This window comes from Ruditapes philippinarum, unplaced genomic scaffold, assembly GCF_026571515.1.
Source record: "Ruditapes philippinarum isolate M1 unplaced genomic scaffold, ASM2657151v2 ctg1861_1_1_1_1, whole genome shotgun sequence".
Lineage (NCBI taxonomy): Eukaryota > Metazoa > Mollusca > Bivalvia > Venerida > Veneridae > Ruditapes > Ruditapes philippinarum.
Window position 1 is genome coordinate 122,516 of NW_026866526.1, and position 23,394 is coordinate 145,909.

The 23,394-nt window shown below is 31.3% G+C and overlaps 1 protein-coding gene across 4 annotated transcripts in view; it reads right to left on the reverse strand.

The window, feature by feature from the left end:
- LOC132732779 (uncharacterized) overlaps positions 1–23,394 on the reverse strand; it is a 126,081-nt gene that overhangs the window by 52,842 nt on the left and 49,845 nt on the right. The gene's annotated exons all lie outside the window — the stretch shown is intronic.

A 23,394-nucleotide genomic window follows, 5' to 3' on the forward strand; every position in this document is an offset into this window, starting at 1 on the left:
AGAAATGCAGCAGGTAAATATGAATTTTCAAAAAAAAAAAAAAAAAAAATTTCATTCCTAGTTTATCGCCTTTTAATAGTTCTATAGACAAAACAATAAAAATTCAAAGTTATCTTTAGATGAATATTCGGTAGAGCTTTATATAAACTAGACTTGTGATCATAAAACTGGCATCAAGTGTTAAATATCAGATGAACTTCCTTTAAAAACTACACAAAGTTTACGTTAAGTCACATTAAACGAGTTTAATATATCTAGCACTTTATTTGATAGATAAATATGTTTAATTTATGACTGTTTGCAAACACTATTATGGATTTCGACGATGCTTGCCGCATTGATTTTACCTAAAATATGTTTAATCTTGTTATTCATGAAATATAATATAAAAAAATTTTTTTTTTTAATATATTGATATTATATTACATGAATAACACGATTAAATATAGTTTAGGTCAAATCAATGCGACTAGCACTTTTGATGGATTTTATTGTTGTTGGTTTTTTTTGTTGTTTATTTTATTTTTAAACTGAAGTCAGATTAGATATATAGATATATTACAATATAATGTTTTACATTTTTAAGATATTGGACAAGGGTTTTTTGATAAAAAAAAAAATAAAGTTCACTATATAATCACTATATCACACACATACACACGCACGCACGCGCGCGCACAAAGCCAGTCAGTATATGCCAGCGTACCACAGGTGCTACGGTGGCTTTTCTATAAAAATAATAAAAAATAAGAAACGGCAAAACTAAAACTGGGGTAGTCTACAGTTCATAGATATCTATATGTGAATTGTATCATAGTTTGGGGACCTTTCTGTTGAAAATGTGGAAATTTACGGGTAATCAAAACTGCGTCGTATCCTACAAAAAGTAAACAAACGCCGCCATCTTGGAACGAAAAACGTATGTTTTTGTTTATAACTTTTTTTGTTGGAAATGACTGAAAACCAGATATATGTATTAACACGCTACACTATTTTCCGCTTCGTTCGGTATACATGTATGTTGCTTGCACAACTATTTTGTAAAACAAAAGTTATAGCGAACTTGCAACTCGAAGCGGGGCAGAATTTTTATGAAAATGTGTGGATACGACGCAGTTCATATTGCTTTATCTATCGTTTTTTCCTTCAAATCAATTATATATTTGTTTCAGAGTTCACCATAAACTTCGAAACATAATTTTGCATCATTTACTTAAATTATATTAAAAAGAGATGTTTATTTTCTAAGAAAATAATGATTTTTACAAAATGATACGACGCAGTGGAAAATAAAATATTATACGACGCAGTTGTATTTTTGGCAGTCTCACAACAGGGATAATTTTGGCAATATAGTTCTATTTTATGGAATAATCACTTGCGCTAGTTAAAAAAACCAGATCATTTGCGGTGTATAGCAATGTTCTGTTGCTTTTGATTATTTAGAATACATTGTGTCATGTCCAATATAACATTTAATTTGAAAGTTTACATTGCGGAAGCTACTTTTCAGTTAAACATGAACATGTTACCTAATTGATCATAACACATTAGCTTTACTAGGGGGCGAGGACCTCAGGTGCGCCTTTGTGCATTATTTTAGGCAAAATGTTGCACCTGCAGAGAACCATCGACATTTTTGAAACTAGCTTGATAGGTTTTCCACACAAAAGAATAATCAAAGGGCTGCAACCTCTGTGGTATTTTCTGATCTTTGCAATCTAAATCATACTGACTATCTGTATGTATTTTCCTGTATAAGTTTATTTTTATATACTATAATTAATCTTACGCAGCGACTGCGTCTATAACAGTTTGAGATTGATACATATGGAATTTTGCATGACTAGAGTTGCATCAAAAAATGACAGCCACACTTTATCCTTGCATATCGTGGCTACTTCCTTAAAAAAGACACTTCAAAAAAAAAAAGTTGCCTCGACTAGGATTTGAACCTTTGGCCTCTCACACCCTAAACGAGCGCGCTACCTCTGCACCACGGTGAAGTAATACATATGTAGCTTGAATAAAAACAAATACATTGTAATTCTAATTTGAGAATTTCCATTTCGTGTTTGTAATCCTTACTAATTTCGAGGTATTTTGTTCACGTTTAACACTGATGAAAATAATTTAGCGAAAATCTTCTCGACAAAACAGTACGACATGTATATATTCCACTACTCGACAGTCAGATTTATTTGTGTACTACGCTCTGGAGTATTCGGTAATCGACATAGCTAAAAATAGCATTTTCATTGATTAAGCTTTACGGAAATGGCCGAACATTTTTCATTGGGTAAAAAAGATATTCATCCGCGATTGTAACCTCATATTTCTATTGACTACTCTAAACGTTTAATGCACTGTAATTCGTTAAATGCCTACATTAAAAATTATTCTTTCTTTTAAATTGCTGGTTTTTAAGCAGTTCTGAGTGAGAACTACTTTGAGTTGTTAGGTCTGTAAGGAAATTTTGTGTTAGACCGTGGATGTTAGCTATGTATTTACTGATCTTGCGATCAGAAAATACAAAAAGTCCCTGGTGGTTTTCGAAATCATAGCAGTTCAGTTCAAGTGATTTGAATTCAGTTAACATAAACAGATCGGCCTCGGTCGGACACACCTGTCTGATTTGTTTTTTTTTTTCAACAAAATTTGTTAACGTCAGCTGTACAAATAAGCAGCTTTTTATTAACTTTAAGATTATAAATATTTGAATTAATTATAAAGAGAATAACATTTAAATTTCTTATTTCGGTATGACTAGCAGAGAAATTTTCAATGTAAACAGGGGGTAATCCTCTGTGAAGTCATTTTCTGAAAACTTGTTTAAGTTTAAGTTTTCAGGCAATTCAATAAAAATCACACTTTAGTATGAAGGTATGTTAAGATGCCATGTCTCTAGTCTCTTGAAAATTCGATGCGATATTCTGACGTACATTTTCTGTTTAATATTGTGAAAACTTCTTCAATACTGTTGAAAGATCATGTTTGCCTATATCTGTATCAAATTTATCGGTGCACAGCGTAAAATACTTTTGCAAAACGGACACCTTCTTTACAAAATAATTTGTAGTTGTATCATTTGTAGTTGTATCATTTGTAACTCGATTTTGATTTTTTTAATGGAGAAGAATGATACTTAAGTGCAAATATATAAAATAAATTCCGTAGACCTTTCCTCATCGGCGATAAAGAAATGCAATTCGACAAAATCAGCGGTAAAGTTCCGCGGCGCTGAACATAAAATGACTACACGGAACGCATAACCTACTTGCAAAAATATATTGTAGCTTAACCATTTATAATATAATTTCAAAAATTTAATGTTCAGTTTCAAATAATAAAGCTCATTCTGTTCTAACCGATTATTAAGAAAATGAATACAATAAATTAGGCATGTAAAAGACATAAGTAATTACGGACTTGTCGGAAATTGTTGTTAATTACAAGTAACATAGGTAGTCATGCAATTTGTGCATACCCCCCTCTCTTCCGATAGCATGAGGCCTTTTTCAAAATTTGTAATTCTTTCTCTTTTTTTTAAAAAAAAAAGGTCATTCCTAATTAATACAGGGTCCAGGAGAGGTTACACTGGAATCAAAAATAGTTATCACTCCCATTTCTGACTCAAGGGAACAATTTTAGAAGAATGCTCAGGCAACACTGGAACACGTTGTCATATGGGTGTGCGATCACGTGTTTCAATGTATATTGCATTTGATACAGCATTTCGGAATTTGAAGATGCTTATGACAGGTACTAAAATGCGACCGAAAAATGCAGCCTTTATAGCATTGTATTACATTTCCATTTTTATGGAACCAATGGATGACCTCTGCTTTTGACTTAAGTTATAAACAAGAAATGTTGTTGGACGTTATAAGCATACCTAGCACATAATTTATAATAGTTTAACCAATATAAAATACAACTGCGTCGTATCATATTTTATTTTCCACTGCGTCGTATCATTTTGTAAAAATAATTATTTTCTTGGAAAATAAATATCTCTTTTTAATAAAAGTTTAGTAAATGATGCAAAATTATGTTTTGAAGTTATGGTGAACTCTGAAAACGAGTATATAATTGATTTGAAGGAAAAAACGATAGATAAAGCAATATGAACTGCGTCGTATCCACACAATTTCATAAAAATTCTGCCCCGCTTCGAGTTGCAAGTTCGCTATAACTTTTGTTTTACAAAATAGTTGGGCAAGCAACATATACCGAACGAAGCGGGAAATAGTGTAGCGTGTTAATACATATATCTGGTTATCAGTCATTTCCAACAAAAAGAGTTATTAACAAAAACATACATTTTGGTTCCAAGATGGCGGCGTTTGTTTACATTTTGAAGGATACGACGCAGTTTTGATTCCAAGCCATGGGGTATATTTTCGGGAAATTAATCGAACAATCAGATGACGGTTGTTTATATTCGTCAAGATGGCGGTGTTTTCATAGAAATTTCAACGGGGAAATATTCTGAAGCCGCTGCTGACTTAATATCACATTGTCATTATATGTTATTGGAATATTTTGATTACTTTTATGTATTTTTAATTGCCCGGCATGATAAATGCTTGTGATATTATCTCTAACGATTGCAACAATCATGTAACCTTGTGTTTCTTGCGTAGCCACGATCGTTGTCGACCTCGCGAAAATGAACAGTTTTTTTGTTATTTTGGCGGCCAGTACTCGTTAAGTATAAGAGAAATAAGAAAAGTTTTACATTAGTTTGATAGATAAATGATTCGACTACATATTGCATAATTCCTTTTTATTTATGCTGTATCGTATAAAAAAACTGCGAGGCAAACCCCGATTGGGCATAGACACCTTCTTATGGGAGTTGTTTCCCTTGTCTATGTATTAGTATATGGTGTTATTTGAATGAACTAAGAATTCATTTCTGACTTAGGATAAATGTTTTTTACCATCAAATACATATTTTGTGAACATTCAATGAGCCGTGCCCCTTTGGTCATGCACAGTTGGTCGCTGCGTAGTAATTGGAAAATTGTTTAAAAAAACAACAATATTGTGCCAAATAATAATGTTTCAGTACTTTACAATAATGTGTTTTGTTTTTAATTTTCCCGATATAGTAGTTAAAAGTATAAGGGTTAAAGTATCAGAACTATTTATGACCGACGCAATAAAAAAAGTTGACCGATTTACCGCCGCAGTAAACGTGAGTAGTGATTTTTTAAATTTAGAAAACGTTTAAACCAAGCGTTTCTCTGAGAATTATAAACTTTACAAATAGTAACTTGTAAATAACGATGATAAGTGATGAGTCAGCTTTAAAATATCACGGTGCTATTTTTTTTACCTGATTACCGCTGCAGTAAGATTTGATGAACGGTCTTAACATTCGGCAAAAATCACCAGATATGCGTGCGTTTTGTCTTTTTTGTTTGTTAGCTTAGATTGGGGTTTGTTTTGAATTTTTTTGTTTAGTCTCTGTCGTATCAAACTTTTTTTTAACTCGTTCAAGTGGGCAAATGTTGTGGTTTTTTTTCTTCTTTTTGAGTATGTGATGCTTTTAATCGGAGCAGTTATGTTTTATATCCAGTCACAAATTGCATGTAACTGTGAATGATTGTATGATTTTGAAAAATGAAATAAATAGAAAAAAACACAAAAACATTTACTTTTCTTTGTTTTCTTCACTTTTTATATAAATGACACGCAATTTAAAACAATAGAACCTTTTACGAACAAAGGAAGTACCGTTTTCAAAAATAGCAATTGGTCAAGGACACAAAAACGTATTGCTCAGCTCGCGTCGTAATTATGTATTATTCAGTTTGTTTCATTTGTCTAATAAGGCAAATTTACTTTTTCCAAAGAAATCTTAATTATTTGATGCATTTGTTGGTTCAATCTCTGAGATTTAGGGCCACCATTAGGCAATGGGATATAAAAGTAGTACACACGAATTTTTTATGACGAGATTAACTATTCACTTATTATAGGAGTTGGACAGATGTCAACATAAAAATCGGAAAATCTTACCGTAATAAACTTCAAATGGAGAAAATAAAGATAATACGAAATAAAGAAATGTACTCAGAATCAAAATCAATCTTAATTGAGATTCTTAGCTGGATAAGGGTCCTTCAAATTTTTTTTTTGACATTTTTGATGAAACAGGCAAAAAATGTCCGATACGTTATAATCATTGCCGGTAAACAAAGCGCTTGGGACCGACGACCCCAGTCAGTTATTAAAAAAAAACTCTCGAGACTTGAATAAGTACATGTTATACAATGCATATCCTAAACTGTTTCGTAGATCTCACCATGATGGCAATTTGATTTCTTTTAAAAAGCGCCTTTTTATAAGCAGATTAGGTCAACATCAAAAACGAAAAATCTTACATTAATTAAAGAGGACACTTTTAATGGAAAACTATTAAAAAGATAATTATAAAGAAATATAATCAGAATAAAAAATAAAATCGATCTTTATTGCAATTCTTGGCGGGATCACAGTCTTTCAAATAAACACATTTGACCTGTTTGATATCAAAACTTTTCTTTGTTTAAAGTTTTGTGTTATGGTTTTCTTTTTATATGCTTATATATGAAAACATGTTACACTATCTCATTTAGATGCCATTATTTCTCTAGGTAAAAATTTGGATAAGATAATATTTAAAAACCTTCTGTTAAATATCATCTTTTATCTATTACAACCCAGACATTTTACTTACACCATATTAGGGACATCTATCACCAAATGTGTGTATCATTTGAGATATATCGATTCCAAGCGTCCGGTAGAGTTTCGTATCAAGGTTTATGTTGCTATGTTGCAATTTCCCATTTTCCCGTCATGAACACACTCAAATACTAAATAATATCAGGCTAGATCTTAACCACTAGTTGATATTCTATCTTAATTAGTTTTCCTTTTGATTATTATCTTTCTGTGTTGTTAATAAGCTATTGTGTTGTGTTTTTCTTTTTCTATGATTAATGTTAATACATGTTACAATATCTCAAAAAGATGCCATTATTTCTATTTATAAAATATGTCTTTAACTTATATTTTGGGGAGGGTTGTACGAACTTGGACCCAAACTTTTGCTTTCGATGATTTCAAAAATATTCTGTGTAAAATATGTTAATATAAGCAATATACAGTAATAAAATATGATTAAACTAAACTTATTTAAAAAAAATAAGAATCAAGATCAACAAGGCAAATGCAATGTTCACAGGACGAAGCCCCCAGACACACCCAAGAAGGGCACCCAGAAGGCACCAAACGAATGTGTTTTATTACTAATTCAAATTGATTATTGAAATAAAGAACATTTAGTAGTAAATGACATATACATGTACTTTGAATTATGTCACACAATACACATCGGAATTGTTTATTTTTTTCGTTCAAAAATTGATATTTGCTGTAGGATGATATTAATTAACACAAACTGTTGACGTATCTTTGTTGCTAAGGTTATCTTTTTTAAATGCATTAACAAAATATTTGCACCTTAATCTTACCTACAGAGTTTGTTGCTAGAAATGCTTTTATTTCCTGATGTTTTTCTCTAACCTTTTTAATCTCCTTTTTAAGCATTTTGTTCTTGTATTTAAAAAAATATCCATTTAGATTAAAATGAATAAGAATACCTTATTCTGAAAGTAACCACATTTGCAGCGGTAATGAATTTTGTATCTACACCTATAGTGCTTAATTACACTTTTTTTCTGTAAATTTTGACCCCAACACTATAACAAGAACAACACTGCCAACAGTAAAACAACAACATTACCAACAACTTGGCTTTTAAAATTCAGCAATTTACTGTTATTAACTTCTTGTTTTCTTCAACTGATTATACTTTTGGTGTTGATTAAAACAAACTGAAACGTTTTAAATTATAACAACGTAATTGATCAGATGGCACGATGGTCATTATAGGGTTAACGCACGTTTTTCCGTGTTATAACGTCTGCAGAGTCCCGAGGAACGGTCGGTTAATTACATTAAAGTCTTGTGCTTGGACGGTATTTATCCAATTCTATGTTTTACGTATGCGTTTCATTTTTCCGGGGCCAACAACTTGGAAAATTCTCGGAACCGAACGAAATTTTGAATTTTAATTAATTTAACAAAGCTTGGCCTTTGGAGATTTATTATCTCAAGAAAAAAAACCGTTACATTACTCTACCCTCTACCCAAGACAAAACATGACCCTCAGAAATTCTTAGCATGATTTCAGATTGACGGTAGAAAAAAGATCAGTGACATCAGAATCGGTTTTTTTTTCAAGCAAACAAGTTTATAAAAAAATCAGGCACTAAGCATTATTCTATCAAAGAAATGTAAAGAGCATTCATCAACATTAACATATATAAAAAAAACATTTTCTCATATTAATTTTGTGTTATCTAGTTTTGTAAGTTAATCGGAGTGTTAAACTGAATGACAGGTAGATTCTACTGTATTTGTTTACATTGACAACTGTCAGTTTCTTAGAAAGGGCGACAACCAAGATTAGCACCGATGTCTATACGCCGTTTTTCCGGCATAGTTACTTGAATATGCGACTGAGGCCCTCGAATCAATAAATTTCAATATAACAAGAGCGCATGACTCTTCGGCAAACAGGCCAAATCATCATTTTTTGTTTGTTTGTTTACTGGGCCCTGTATGTATTGCGCATAGGTGAAACCGGGCTATAACAAGAGCGCGTGACTATGTTAACACATGGTTTTGGTCCCGTTATAACATGGGCAAAATAGGGGAAAATAGCCGATTTTATGCTATAATATCAATAAATAAATAAATAAATAAATAAATAGATAGATAAATAGGTTGGTAGGTAGGTAGGTAGGTAGGTAACGAGAAAGATCAACAAAGGCGACGTTTACAGAACGCAACCCCTGACACAACCCAACAACACCAACAGAACGCCTAGGAGGCACCGATTCAAAATCACGAACCAAATTCAAGCGTAATTTTACCAAAAGGCAAAGTGTTACAGGTCGGTATAACCGTGATGTTACTCTAAAAAGCTTAAGAAATATCATCAGAAACGACGCCCTGTGTCAGGATTTAAACACGTTTGTCTACTTCACATAAATATGAGCTTGTGAAGAAATTTTTGATGTCGGAGAAGGTTACCGTTTCGTAACATCCACCATACTCTCCAGATCTAACTCCATGCGACTTTTTCCTTTCCCCAAAACATTAAAAGTTCTCATCTGATCGCCGATACAAGTCCCGACAGACCCTTTGCCCAGTCATTAGTCAGTGTCTCGGAGGTCTACCTAAATCAGCGTACCGTGACGCATTTTATAAATGGATTCAGAGATTAAAATTAAGAAGAATATATATGTAATGTTCATTTGACTTTTTGTGTCAATTCTTTTGTGATAGGTACAATACCAATTACATATCAAACAAACATCGTATATGCTTCCATGCAAGATTCTATACAATTTTCAAGATACTTTTCTAAAAGGGGTAGAACATTGTTTGCGAAATTAATAGTTGAACGAACAGATGAACGGACGGGCCATATGTATATTTTACAGCATGTTCATATTTTGATATTCTGAAATAAAGGAAAAAAATATGTTTATCTTTCGGTTTTTTTTTTATCTTTGACATTAAATAGGTATGATGTGGTTACATATAGGCATACTAATAGACACAATAGCAGAATGACAACTTCAAAATATATTTGTTTTCGCTTGAAATAATTCTTTTATCATATTCTAAAATCATGCAAAGTTTAAATAAACTTCAGTCTACTATATAAGTAACCACGTCCTTGCAAGGATTTAGGCCCAACCAGCAACTTTCAAAACAACTCTAAAATGGACATTTTGGTTCAAGCCGAAGCTAGGGGACGTGTAGGATGTTGCAAACCGTGACTAATGCTTCCGATGGATAACACTTTATTCAGATCTTTTTTATAAAGATTGGGATTAAGGTGTAAATGATAAAGAAACTATATTGAACAAGCAACAGATTTATTGTTCGGCAAGCTATATATTCATTATCAATTAGATATAAACTCTTTTGTAATTAGTGCAAATTTGAAAAGGTCAAATGAGTATCTCATTTGAATTTACATATTCTTTTACTCTAAAATGAAGAAAATTGAAATATATGTTTTTAAAGGATATTGGTTTAACGGATGACTCAGATATGAGCATCAAAGATTTTGAAGTTACATACATCTCTAGCACATTTCAAATGATTTCATATACATTTACTATAAAACATATTTTATATGGCGATACTTCTGAACAAAGTTTATAAATGTCTGAAAAAATCAAAATAAACCTATTCCAAATTCATTTACAAAAGTACTAATATTGTAGCAGGTAAATTGTTTCAAATAACAGTGAATGATATTTGTATTTTATTATTAAATCTATAATATAAAGTATATGCAATGTAACAAAAAAGTAACTAGTACAAAAACCAAAACACAGCTTACATTGCTTTGTTTTGAAACTGCTAATGAATGTTCAATCATCCTTTGACAACACGACATGATATGCATCATGATGGTGATAAATGAGAAAAAAGTATTTGAGCCGCGCCATGACAAAACCAACATAATGCATTTGCGACCAGCATGGATCCAGACCAGCCTGCGCATCCGCGCAGACTGATCAGGATCCATGCTGTTCGCTTACAAACCCTATTACAAGTAGAGAAACTGATAGCGAACAGCATGGATCCTGATCAGACTGCGCGGATGCGCAGGCTGGTCTGGATCCATGCTGTTCGCAAACCCGTTATGTTAGTTTTGTCGTGACGCGGCTCATTTCATTTACATATACAACATTATCATCATATTGTCATATACTGGTAAATAAGATAAAGAAATTTAAGAGCCCATTGGAAAAGATGTAAAGAAACGAACAAAAAACAAATAGTATGAAATATTTCAGCAACAATTTTACACAGGACCGTAAAAACGGGAAAATTTATTATTTTGCTATTGTAGCCATTTTAGGTTTGTCAACAGAGGAGAGAAAAATGTGATGCAAACTTTTTTTCTTTTTTTTTTTTCTTTTTTTTTTTTCCTATTTTTTTTTCTTTTTTGTTTTTCCTATTTTTTTTGCTTTTCTTTTATTTTCTGTCATGCGCTTTTTGGTTTCACCGTTAAGCCTTTTCATAACAATACAAAATATTAAGCCAACAGAGCCAAATTTACCACTGCCATGCATCTTTTAAAATACAACAATTCTTGTTTTGAAATGATTAAATGTCTTTTTTTTTCTTATTGACACATACATTCATATCATTTATTCTTTTTCATTTACATATTATTACATTTTATCAAAAACAATGCTTTCCACCATTCACAAGATAAAAAACACATACAAATAGCACATTCGAAAAACACATTGAATATTGCTCTTAGGGTATAAAAAATGGTAATATCTTCATACAGATTATGACAAAGATGTAAATGCTGAACAAAATCACATATTTGTTGCTTCTATATATTCATTGATAATAACATACAAAACTAGATAGAAAACTCTTCAGTCATTTGTGAAAATTTTGTAGAAAAAAATTTAAATAAGTATCTAAATTTAATTCACAAAATGTTCATACTTTAAAATAAAAAAGTATAGTGTGTACTTTAAAGAATATTGGTTAAATAATAACTTAGACATAGAACCATATTTAGAAAATTTCGTCTAACAAGAAAAAACTCGAGCACTTCTTTAAGTGACATTCTTTTTCATTGTCAAATTGAGCTGAAATTATTGTATATTTAAAAAGTTTGAGATTGACCAACAGTAGATATTAGCAATTGTTTATGATAAAAATATAACTTATAATTTTCATAAATTGAACGTGACACATACATTTATATCTTTTACTCAATTTCATTAACATATTATTATAAGTTATTTTGACCTTTACTCAACTATCTACCCTTTGCATTGGCATAACGTCACTTTAATAATGTCTTATCATTTAAATGTTTTGTACAATTGTTGACAAACCACATCATTCTGTCAGAAGTACACATTGTTTGCAGTGCTTTATTTGCGTCAGACCACTGCATCGATTTGTTGTAGCGATAAAAGATATGTTTATAGTCATACAAGAATGACGTAAAAATGTATGCTCATATCCATTGTATGATGATATGAATGAACCGTTTTATAACAAACAAAACTTGCTAACTATAGATCTTATTTATTAATGACTAAAGTACAAAAGCAACAGCAGCGCTGATTGTTTACAATATTGTTGTAATAAATTTGTATTAACGATATCTTTGCTTAACAATCCTTTTTGAATTTGCGTTTATTTGAATGCATGAATACGTCAATAAAAATAAAAGGTGAAACATTACCATTTAAAGCAAATGACCCACAGCGCGTTTAAGATTCTCATAAAGAAAAGAAGAAAAACAAAATTGTTGTAACAAATGTTCCCCTTTATTCTACTTCAATAGTGCAGCACTTTTTATTATCAATGTCTTAATAAAAAAATCAAACTCTTTTCGTTTTTCTTCATTATTTTCCCATACCAAACCTGAAGTGTCCAGTCTTCATGCCACATAATTTTCTTGTTCTAAAGAATTCTAGAATTTCAAATATGGACGGATGTTTTACGTCGCAAATGACGTATCTTCGTTTCTGGCGAATGTGTGGCTTTTCTGTGGCGAAGGTGTCATCTGTGACCTCGTGTTCAACGAATTCCTGTTCTCTTTCAGTGTGTTGCATTTCTTCCTTTGTTGCAGAAAGAAACTGATGTTGTAGCAAGCTTTTACCGAGTAAAGAAAGTCTCGGACTTTCGAGGGCAGTTTTCTCTTTTCCGACATAATCGACTGAAATTAAAGAATTAAGAAATTAGAGATAGGAAAGTGCTTTATATAATGCTTGTTTTGTAAGGAATTACACATAACGGAATAGCAAAAATTAGCTGTGTACCATGTTAAGAAACAAATGTTTAACAATTATCTTATGCAAGCTTAACTTTGATATTTTCCTTCAGACATAACTTTTTAACAAACTCGATATATTTTAAAAAGGGGAAATACGAGTACACTATTTTTACATTATTTTCAGCTAAAGCAATGGTATTGTTTCGTTAAAAGTAAAAGACAAACAGCCAAAGTAAACATCCAAATTTTATTTTTTGTCTCTTTTGCAAATGTTTTCGGGGGGAACCGTTTCACTTTAAAACAAAAGCCATGAACAGAATATAATATGTTTCGATAAAATAAAAAATAATAATTCAGAAATGCTTAAAAGGGATGCTTTCCCTCATCAAATAAAAAGTAAATTTCAAAACTTATCTATATAACACATTTTCTAGAGTGGAACCGTCCCCCCTTAAAAAAGCAATTTAAACAATTTGATAGAATAAAATGCGATAATTTAGGAAATAGAACAATGTTACCGGTAAGAGAGAATCGTTCCCTCGTCAAAATAATAAAGAAAATGTCACAACTTATCTATATAAAACATTTTCGAGAGTGGAACCATTCCCCCTTAACAAAACAGGTATTACAATTTTATAGAATAAAATGCGATAGTTTAGGAAATAGAACAATGTTACCGGTAAAAGAGAACCGTTCCCTCATCAAAATAAAAAATAAATGTCAAAACTTATCTATAACACATTTTCGAGAGTGGAACCATTCCCCCTTAACAAAACAGGTATTACAATTTGATAGAATAAAATGCGATAGTTTAGAAATTAGAACTATGTTACCGGTAAGAAGGAACCGTTCCCTCATAAAAAAATATTTTCATTTAAGACGTTTCGATCAAATTGTGTTTTTAAATCAACATCAACCATTATATTAAGTTATAAATTAGTATATAACACGTTTGAAATAATTATTAATCATAAAGGATTTGGGTGCTTCGAAGTGTAGATTAAGCACGCCTTTTTGTCATATAAACTGTAAGTACTTACCAACTTTATTGTACGGAGGCACAACGTTGGCTTGACACAGGTTTTGATTCGTTACAAAGATCAACATGACAGCCAAACAGCATTGTCCGTAGATATTCAACATGCTGTAAAAGATAGTGTAGAAACATTAAGTTCAACCATACTATTTCAGGTCGTACATGACTGAGGTCCAGAGAGGACTCGAACACAAGATCCCTGGGTTGAGCAACAAACATCGTAAATACTAGGATGACACTCCAAAAATAGTTTTTAAGTACGTAGCTTTACGGTCATTCAAATGGAATTCTATTTTAAAGACACAGGTTTCTTAAAGTTTAAAGTAATCTAAACTAATGACTTACTATTATTATAGACTCTTAATGTCTATGACTGAGCTGAAACAATTAAAAATTCTTCATTTTCTTTATTATCTACTTAATATGCATCAACTATCTTTAGAAATTCTGCAAAAATCTTTTATGAACCTTTAAAAAGATGATTTTATTTCATTTTGTGAATGCAATAGATAAGCAAAGGAAAGGTTTCACAGATGTATTAGTTTCGCAAACTGACATGTATGGAAATAACATATAAAATTCTTACCTTGTGCTTGTATGATATATATATAGTTACAAAATTATTTTCTATCACGTTCTTTGTGTGTTCCTTTCAACGAATAATTAACGCATTCCAGTCATGGCAATATATATACTATTCTATTCTAATATCAATATAGCCAATCAGAAACAATATCTATATCACATGACAGACTTATGAATATTCAAATGAAGAAGTATAACATTCACATGCACAGGTCATAAGAGCATATAGAAGAAAAACCAAGTGTTTCGTAACGTAGATTAAAAGTACTTTAGAAATAGTGGATCAGTAAAAAAGCTCTCAAAAGTTTTCATGTGGTTTGTCTTTACCTGCAAAAAATATATTAGCACCAAATTACACAATCCAATTCAAGGGTTTAGAGACGTCAATATAAAAATTCAACAACAACAATAACAATTACGGTGCATGGATGATAGAAGTGCCGAATCGCCTGTCTAAATATGGTTGGCAAAGCAACACTTTCAGTTCTAGCAGGTTAAGGGTTAATTAATAAATAAAAAAAACAACACAGACGCTGGTTATCTTATATTATTACAATTATTACATTTTAATGTCTTTACATCGGTCATTACTAAATTCATTATCTTTTGTTGTTTCTTTTTGGAGTATATCAGTATTTTTATCACTTAGATACACGATTTTTTATTTGATAAGTTTAAGTTAAAAGTGTTGAATATGTTGATAGCAATTTTTAAATAACGTAATTCTAATGAATAAAATGACTGACACGAAGCTGAACCGATACAGAAGAAAATCAACTTTTAAATAAGTCTTAAATGTCTTTCTTCTTTATCTTATAAAATATTCAAAAATGTATGTACAGTCAATCCTGTGAATAAAGGCCATTCAAGGCAGGAACCAAACATGCCCTTATTATGAGGTTATTTTGTTCTTTATTATCAATGAAGTGTTGTGAAAGGGTGACCTTTTTTAATAGAGTGATCTTTATTATGAGGTGATCTTTACCACACGTTTGACTGTATTCTTGTATTTAAATAGAGCAATAATTCTTATATGAAACATAATAAAAAATCCTCTTTAATATAAGACCGTATTTCAATGGCATACTCTGATCTGTATTACAGTTTACGAATGCACAATGTATAATACACAGCCAAAGTAAACGGATTTTCATGAATGTGATATCAATTCAAAGGCCCAATATGCCTCAGAAATGGTTTTATTTTTATTTTAAAATGCATTTTAGTTTAAGTGTTCCGTTATTGTTACCATCATGTTACTCATTTGCCATTTACCAGAACCATCTTTTATTTCTGTCGATTTCTGGAAAAAGTACAATTAAGAAATTTAGTAATTTGTATGGAAGTCAGAATTCTACTTTGTTTACATTTACTACTATCATGACAAATAAGTCCTCTTTCAGTGCTACCTCCTTCAAGTTATAAGCAACTTACATGCCCTAAAACCATTATTCAAACGTTATTAAACTGATGCTTGTTTATTCTAAAGAAGAACAAATATATTCATTTCTGATGCATAATGTGTATTTAAGCGGACATGTAGCTTGCATTTCCTCGCGTTTTAGCAATTTTGAAAAATATAACGTTCCAGAATCTAGATGCATTCATATTTTAACGAATCGCTTTCATTAAAATGAAATTTAATTCAAAACTCAATAAATAAAAATGATGGTTAAATAAGGTAAAATTAAAAATATGATAAAATGCCTAAAATTATTGATTTATACACATATTTTGAGTAAAAATTTGTTGACTTTGTTTTATGTTCCTTAACTTTTTTAATTTGCCGAACAAATGCCTTTACTATGAATTTTGACATTTGATTCAAAAATATGTATTTTCTTTCTAGTCCATACCTTCTCAAGATGAGATACCAGACACCTTATTAACAGTTTTCAACATAGTGACTCATTTTTTACGTCAATACAAGAAAAAAATGGCAGTTTGTACTTTGTATTTAAATCATAAAAATATTTATTTCTTTAAAGAATATGAAAGACATATTGTTTAGTTTAATTTCAAACTTTAGTTTTCAGCATACCATGCTTACGATCGTTTAATTTATTTTAAAGTAGTAACAAAAAATTGAGATTATGTTCGGATTAATCATTTGAGTCATCTTCACAAAAAGTTTTATAAGCAAAAAATATGAAATACAACGTTAGCAAGAAAGGGTGGTATCCCCCAGCACGACCTAGCAATACAAGACCACCGGCAAGGAGCTCAACATGATATCAAACAAAAACAGGACAGAGCACATGGACAACGCACTGACAGAGTGTTGATTAAAATAAATCACAGTAGGAAATCATAAAAACGGACAATGACCATGAAGATACAAGTATTTTTTTTCTACTTAACCTGAGACATATTCTTTGAATATGGACGATACTTCACAAAGCTAAACTCAAATTATCTTTGAAGAATGGTATGAAAGGAAGCCACACCCCACCCCCTCTTCTTCAACTGTAGCTATCCTTCAATGAGGCAGAAAAAAGAAAGTAAATGAATAAATGATTTTTTTACATTATTTGCTGAATTTTGCTTTTAAGTATAATTTATATTTCAGCGATTGAAAAAAAATTATACAAATCGTCCACAATTTGATTCAAAATTAGAGATAATTTGTCTCTTTTTGATTACATACTAAATTGAACTGATAAAGGTACAGGGTAGGACAATTATGCGGCTAAAGGTTCATTTGACTTTATTTATCTGTATAAAATTGGCAGGAATGCTCTTGAATGTCTGTTATTTGTACCGGCACATCTGCCAGGTACCTGATTTGCAAAACCCTATCAGTCGGTCAAGCCCTTCTGAAAGATAATGTACTTTAATTTGGCTCCATGATGCTCATAATGGTCTCCTTGGCCTTATAACATCAAAAATGTAATTATTACAAATCAACTTAGCTATATATTCAGTATCATTCGGTGAAATACTAATTTTCAAACTTAATAGGTCATCTTTTGGGAAATTCACATGAAAACTAACACGTCCAGGGTCCATATACCCAGTTCTTAACAGGATGGATGGAACCTTATTAAGCCTCTTTTTTGGGTTTTAGGGCGCACCAACACAATTTCTGTCAAATGGCGCCGAAACAGGAAAGGTAATTTTGGCTAACCGAGGGCGTTAAAAACTTTAAGCAGCACCAGGGCTCAAAACTACTTCACCTGCGGGGGCTAAGAGATGCATGAACTCCAATTATTCGAACCCATTTAGTCGCCTCTTAACATCACGCAGGGATAAACGATGATGATGCCTCAACCCTAATAGGCAACATCTTAGCCACAAGGTGTTCAGTAAGCCTAGCAATTCATACAATGTCAGGTTTTTTAAAGGCAAGCGATCCGAAACTGTTTATAGTGTCTTTTAAAATTAGCTTATAATTATTTTGCTATTCTGATTCCATTTTTGTTACATTTTAGTTTGTTTCATATGCGTGTGATATGTTTGAAGTTATGGTATATATTTATGTTAATTTACCTTAATTAACCTGTTACGATACAGAAGTTTCAGTTTTAAATGCTTCACGGTGATTAGATGAAAAACATCGGGACACTTGATGCAAATATTTTCCACTAGTTTTTGACCTTTAACCATAAACTGACTGAATGTGAAAACATTTGTTATGTTTAGCATTGGAACAGTCATCAAAGTTTGCATAATTCTGATATCAAAAATAAACACACTAATAATATTCTTATTTTATATAATTTTTATTTTATAACTGTACCGATTTCAAATTTAGACCACATGACTGAAAATATCCTAAAGTTAGAAGTACAAAATGTCATAGATATGGTGAAATAAGATGGGAAAGAATAGATGTGCCAATATAATTTAGCAATGCTGTTTTAGATTATTTAAGCTTTATTTTCGACCTTTTGTATAAGAGTACAAGATATTTCAGTACCGATAGATCGTTAAAAGTACAGTGACAAACATAAATCAATCAATCATTAAATCAATCGGTCGATCATTCAATTTTTTTTCATGACTGTATATGAATGCTTGATTTTTAATTGATTAGTTAATGGATAAATGAATGCTTTTAATTAATTAATCAATTAATTAATTAATTAATTAAATCATTTATTTATTCAATGACATTAAATCAGCCATTTAATTCATTAATTTAATTGATTATTCTTAGATAAATGTAAAATTAAAAAAATTAGAGATATAATTTTCATAGTTTATGTGACAAAGACAAGAATAATCGGGTTGTTATCTTATATACCACAAGACACAAGGCGTTATAACATTTTAAAAGCCTTAAAATAACTTTATAATTAATTGTACTGCAAAATTCTTTTTATAGGAAAAATATCAACATTAAATGTATATATTTCCAGCGTCATGTATATCATAACGCTTTGATAATAAATGTTTTAATCATGCATTTTTAGAAGAACAATACTTGTACATTACCAAACATTCTCACACGACCCGCATTTTTCGATATTGCTTATAGAAGAACCGGTGATTTTGTCATTTGATGACATCACTGTTTGTCTTTCGGATGCGCATCATTATATCACTCGGGCTACGCCCTCGTGATATTATTCCTCGCATCCGAACTTCAAACAGTGATGTTATTGAGCGATAAAATCACTGTTTTGGATATTTAATTTCTTAATTTAAAAAATAAGATATGGTGATCCGCCATATAATGACGTCAAAACAGAAAAAGCTCTTACTTGAAAAGAATTGTTACAGTACTACAAATGTATAACTACAAATATTACCATTTTTACCGATGCTTGAAAGTCCTCGCCGTTCTACCGACGTAACTTCGGAGGTTGTTCTAAGGTGTTTGTTCGTGCCTGCAATTTTGTATGGAGGGACATTCGTGGCTTCTTTCGCCTGTAAAGCTGTAAAGTCGCCAAAACCTTTACTTTGTTTATTGCAATGTAAAACAAACCCACAAATCCCGTAACAGCCACCACAAAAAAAGAAAATTAAAAGGGGGGGGGGAAATGAGAAAAAACTCATCAACGTCGTATTTCTTGAAATAAAGATACATTATGAGACCATATTATATTAACATTAATAAATATCACATGTTCCGAATATTTTTATTAATGCAAAAAATGAGAGGTATTCCGAACAATCTTTTTTACCACGTTTTTACCACTTCTTTAGTAGCATTCAATTAGGCTTACTTGAATAAACTGCATCACTATTATTTTATTGAAAAAAAAAGAATACATTTTTAATCAATCCTTGACCAGCTTGCGAGAAGAAATTCTGTCCCAGTGACCAGCGCAGACCAAGTTCAGCTGGCACATTCGTACAGTAAGAGTGTCGCTTCCAGTTATTACACTTTTCTAGAATATCTCTAAAAATATCACTTGTTTTGCTCAGATAAATGGATGGGCTAACTTAGGTGTAGAGTAGATAAATGAAATACATTTTTTCAAATTACTACTGCTACTATTCTGCAAGATGCTCATTCATTTACGCCATACAAAACACTCATCCTTGAAGATTGTTCATCATGACATTGTTGCTTTGTGATACATTTAGTTTTTGTTATTTGGCTTAAACGGCACACCTTTGAAGCCTACTAACCTATAAAATATAAGATAAATAACTATATCGTGAAAGCCTTTTAAAAAATATGCTTCAAGTTCAACAGTATCCTTAATATCAGTTTCGCAGTTAAAAAGAAAGTAATTTTCGGACAACCAGCCTTTTCGTCTATCAGAACCCTTTATCTCTTTTAGGCCTTTAACTGTATTCGATCTGAATGTATTAACGGATTATTGATTTGATTTCTTGGGCCATGCAGGGATCATGCATATAAGTATGAAACTCAGCTTGATTGTCCAAAAATGATGACAGAACTAAGTTATAACCTGGCTTGTTTTAAACCGAACACACATATCCCTTGTGATATTTCCGGGTAAAGTATTTTACCTATCTCAAAATCATCAAGAGATCCATCCGAGTTTTTTTTAAAGCTTATTGAAATTATGTTTGCGTTTGAGTTGCTTCTGTTGCAATTTTGTTCAACTATCCAAGCTTATAGATTATCGTTTAAAGAATTATACAATTGCACCTAGGCCACTTATGCAAGATAACATTATATTGACCATCGGTCCCTATTTGTCCATCGGCAACTCATTGAATCTAGCGTTAACTTTGACGTGGAAAACCTAACATCAGCAGGAATAGCCTGGAGATTTCATTTCGTGAACACTCATCATATTTAGTTCCTCACTCATAAACCTTTTACGACATATTGTACATAATGTATTAATTTGTCCCTCGTAATTTTCCGACCGGCTTTCCTTATTTCCTAATTATCGTTAAATTGTTAAACTCTTTTCCGACTCTTTTTTTATATACACTCGATAATATTTGTTAAATTGTGAAGTGTACATTTTATGTATTAATACTATTAAACATTGTTAGACTTAAAAGACAAATTTGCAACTAACTTACAAACCCGTGAAACTTGAACCAACTCCTCTCCATCAGCAAAATAAGCTCGAAATTGGGGCCTGTATAGTCTTTCCATTCATTCCCATTGTCATATCACTGCTACTACTGGTAATTAAATACTTAACACAATAAGTAATGTTTTAATAAAAAATAATAAAAAAACATATAATATAATAAAGACGTGAAAAGCATCAGTGACCGCCGTTACACGGAAACAACGCTAGACCTTTTGTCGTAATAAAACTAAATGGTTATCTTACACAGATGTTAAAGTTGACCTTATACTTTGACAGATACTAGTAGATGCAATTAGTTAGATTTATCAGAGTAGATTCAACAGGAGGCCAAGTTGTCAGTAAATTCTGGTGTATTACACGTCTTTTCAGTTTAACCACAACAATATTTGCTGAAGGGCGGCTACCACTGTAATACTGATATTTTCTGCCAGAACGATATAACGTCATTTAATTCTTCTTTTTTGTGATGATTTTACTTCTCCATGTTTCACATAAGAATATTATTTCATTATTTCTTACGAAATGAGATTTTATTTTTTTTATTTGGGAAAGACCTATACATTTGTATTCAATGAACAAATTTTTAGTAAAATATATAATACAGTTTGTAATATGAATGAAACTTACTTTACATGTCCAATATGCCAAACTTTATATTTGTAAGAAACTCTAAGTAGTTCTAAAGCCAATGGAATGTGACCATTTCATCTTGTTACTCATACCCTGGTTGCCAAATTAGGCCGTTGTCATCACCTATTTAAAACGCACTTTCTCTCAAATCAAACATTGCTCGATGTATGCTTCTATTATGATAAAGTAAGCAAGAATAATTTAAAGATTTGACAGCCTATTCAAGGAATGATTAAAGCAGTAATGAGACATGCAATGAATTGTTATCTTATCTGGCTGTTGTTTCTTTACAATAGAGCCAATATCAGTTTTAAATCTAACCATGAAACTGATCTCATTGTACGATATAGCAACTGTTTTCAAAAGAAATTCATATCAGTCATACAAAGTTATTTTCAATACCATTTGGAAGGTCGTTAACAAAATTTTCAGCTTATACTACATTACAGGAATCATCACCAATAAAATCAGTTGTTATGCAACCTTCTCGACAATACCGGACAAACAACGTTTCTTGCTCCCTTATGAATGATTATGTGTTCCCATGACATTTTGATCAACTAAATTTCCTTGTCAGTTACTATTATTTCTTTTTAAGTATCATTAAAGTGATTATCCTGTCCGTGCTTTGCCTTGCGCCCTGTCCTGTTTTTGTTCAGGTCCTCCTGAGCTGTTTTCCGATGGTTCTTGTTGCTTGGTCGTGTTGGGGTTGAGTCCATTGAACGCCGCCTTTCAATGTTGATCTTGTTTATCATATTTCAACGTGACGACATCGTTAAAATTCCATTTTAGCGGTGTAACTGTGCAGAGTCATTTGTTTAAGTTTTACCAACATTAGATCCTAAATTACCCGCGAAATATCTTGTTCAAGTAAAATCATATTACTTCTCTTCGACATTATTATGTACAAGTATCCCACACGACTTACTTTAATTACTTAATATCAAACTTGATTTATCCAGTCTAAAGTTCTTGTTTGATGATCCTGATAAAATTGAATTTATTTAGTCTAGATTCTTGCAATATGTTACTCCGTTTAAATTTGTAATTGAAGAATTTGATAAAAATATGCTATGTTATTATTGTGTCAATCAGTTATGTGTCATTCTATTGCATTTTTGTTTCCAAGCTCTTCTTTACTTTTCACGGGAATAAAACGTGAAGACCTAGAGCTATATCATATCCCGATTACATGTAGAAAATGTTTTATTACCTGTGATAGCTAATTCTTACAAAACGTTTACTTTTTTTGTTCTTATGTTTGATATTGTCAACTCTCTATCTTGAAACAACAGCAGTTGTTAATATTAATTTCTTTAAGGATGCAATTTGCCATAGATAACCCTTTTCACAAGTATTCACAGTGTTTAGTAGCGAAGTTTTTACTTTTCTTCTTTTATCTTCCTTTTATCCTGTTTACAAATAAATAAATAAATAAATAAAACAAAAAAAAAAAAAAACCAATTGACTTACTGTATTATATTAAAAAAGTTCACAGTTTAGATACGTATAATTTACAATTTAACGATATAGTTTAAAATTCTTTACAAAATTTGAATATCCATTTCATTTTTTTCCCCATTTATATCCCTTTTTTGTTTTACAGACGGGCCTCAATTTCATAATCCTCATGCATTGAACGTGTTTCTCGTGTGAATGTTTTAAATGCAACACAAATTTTGAAGTTTGGTTTAAGAAGCCAATTGCTTACCTTTCTTTGTTAAAAAAAATCTCCTTTTTCGATGACATTGATATCCACAGAAAGT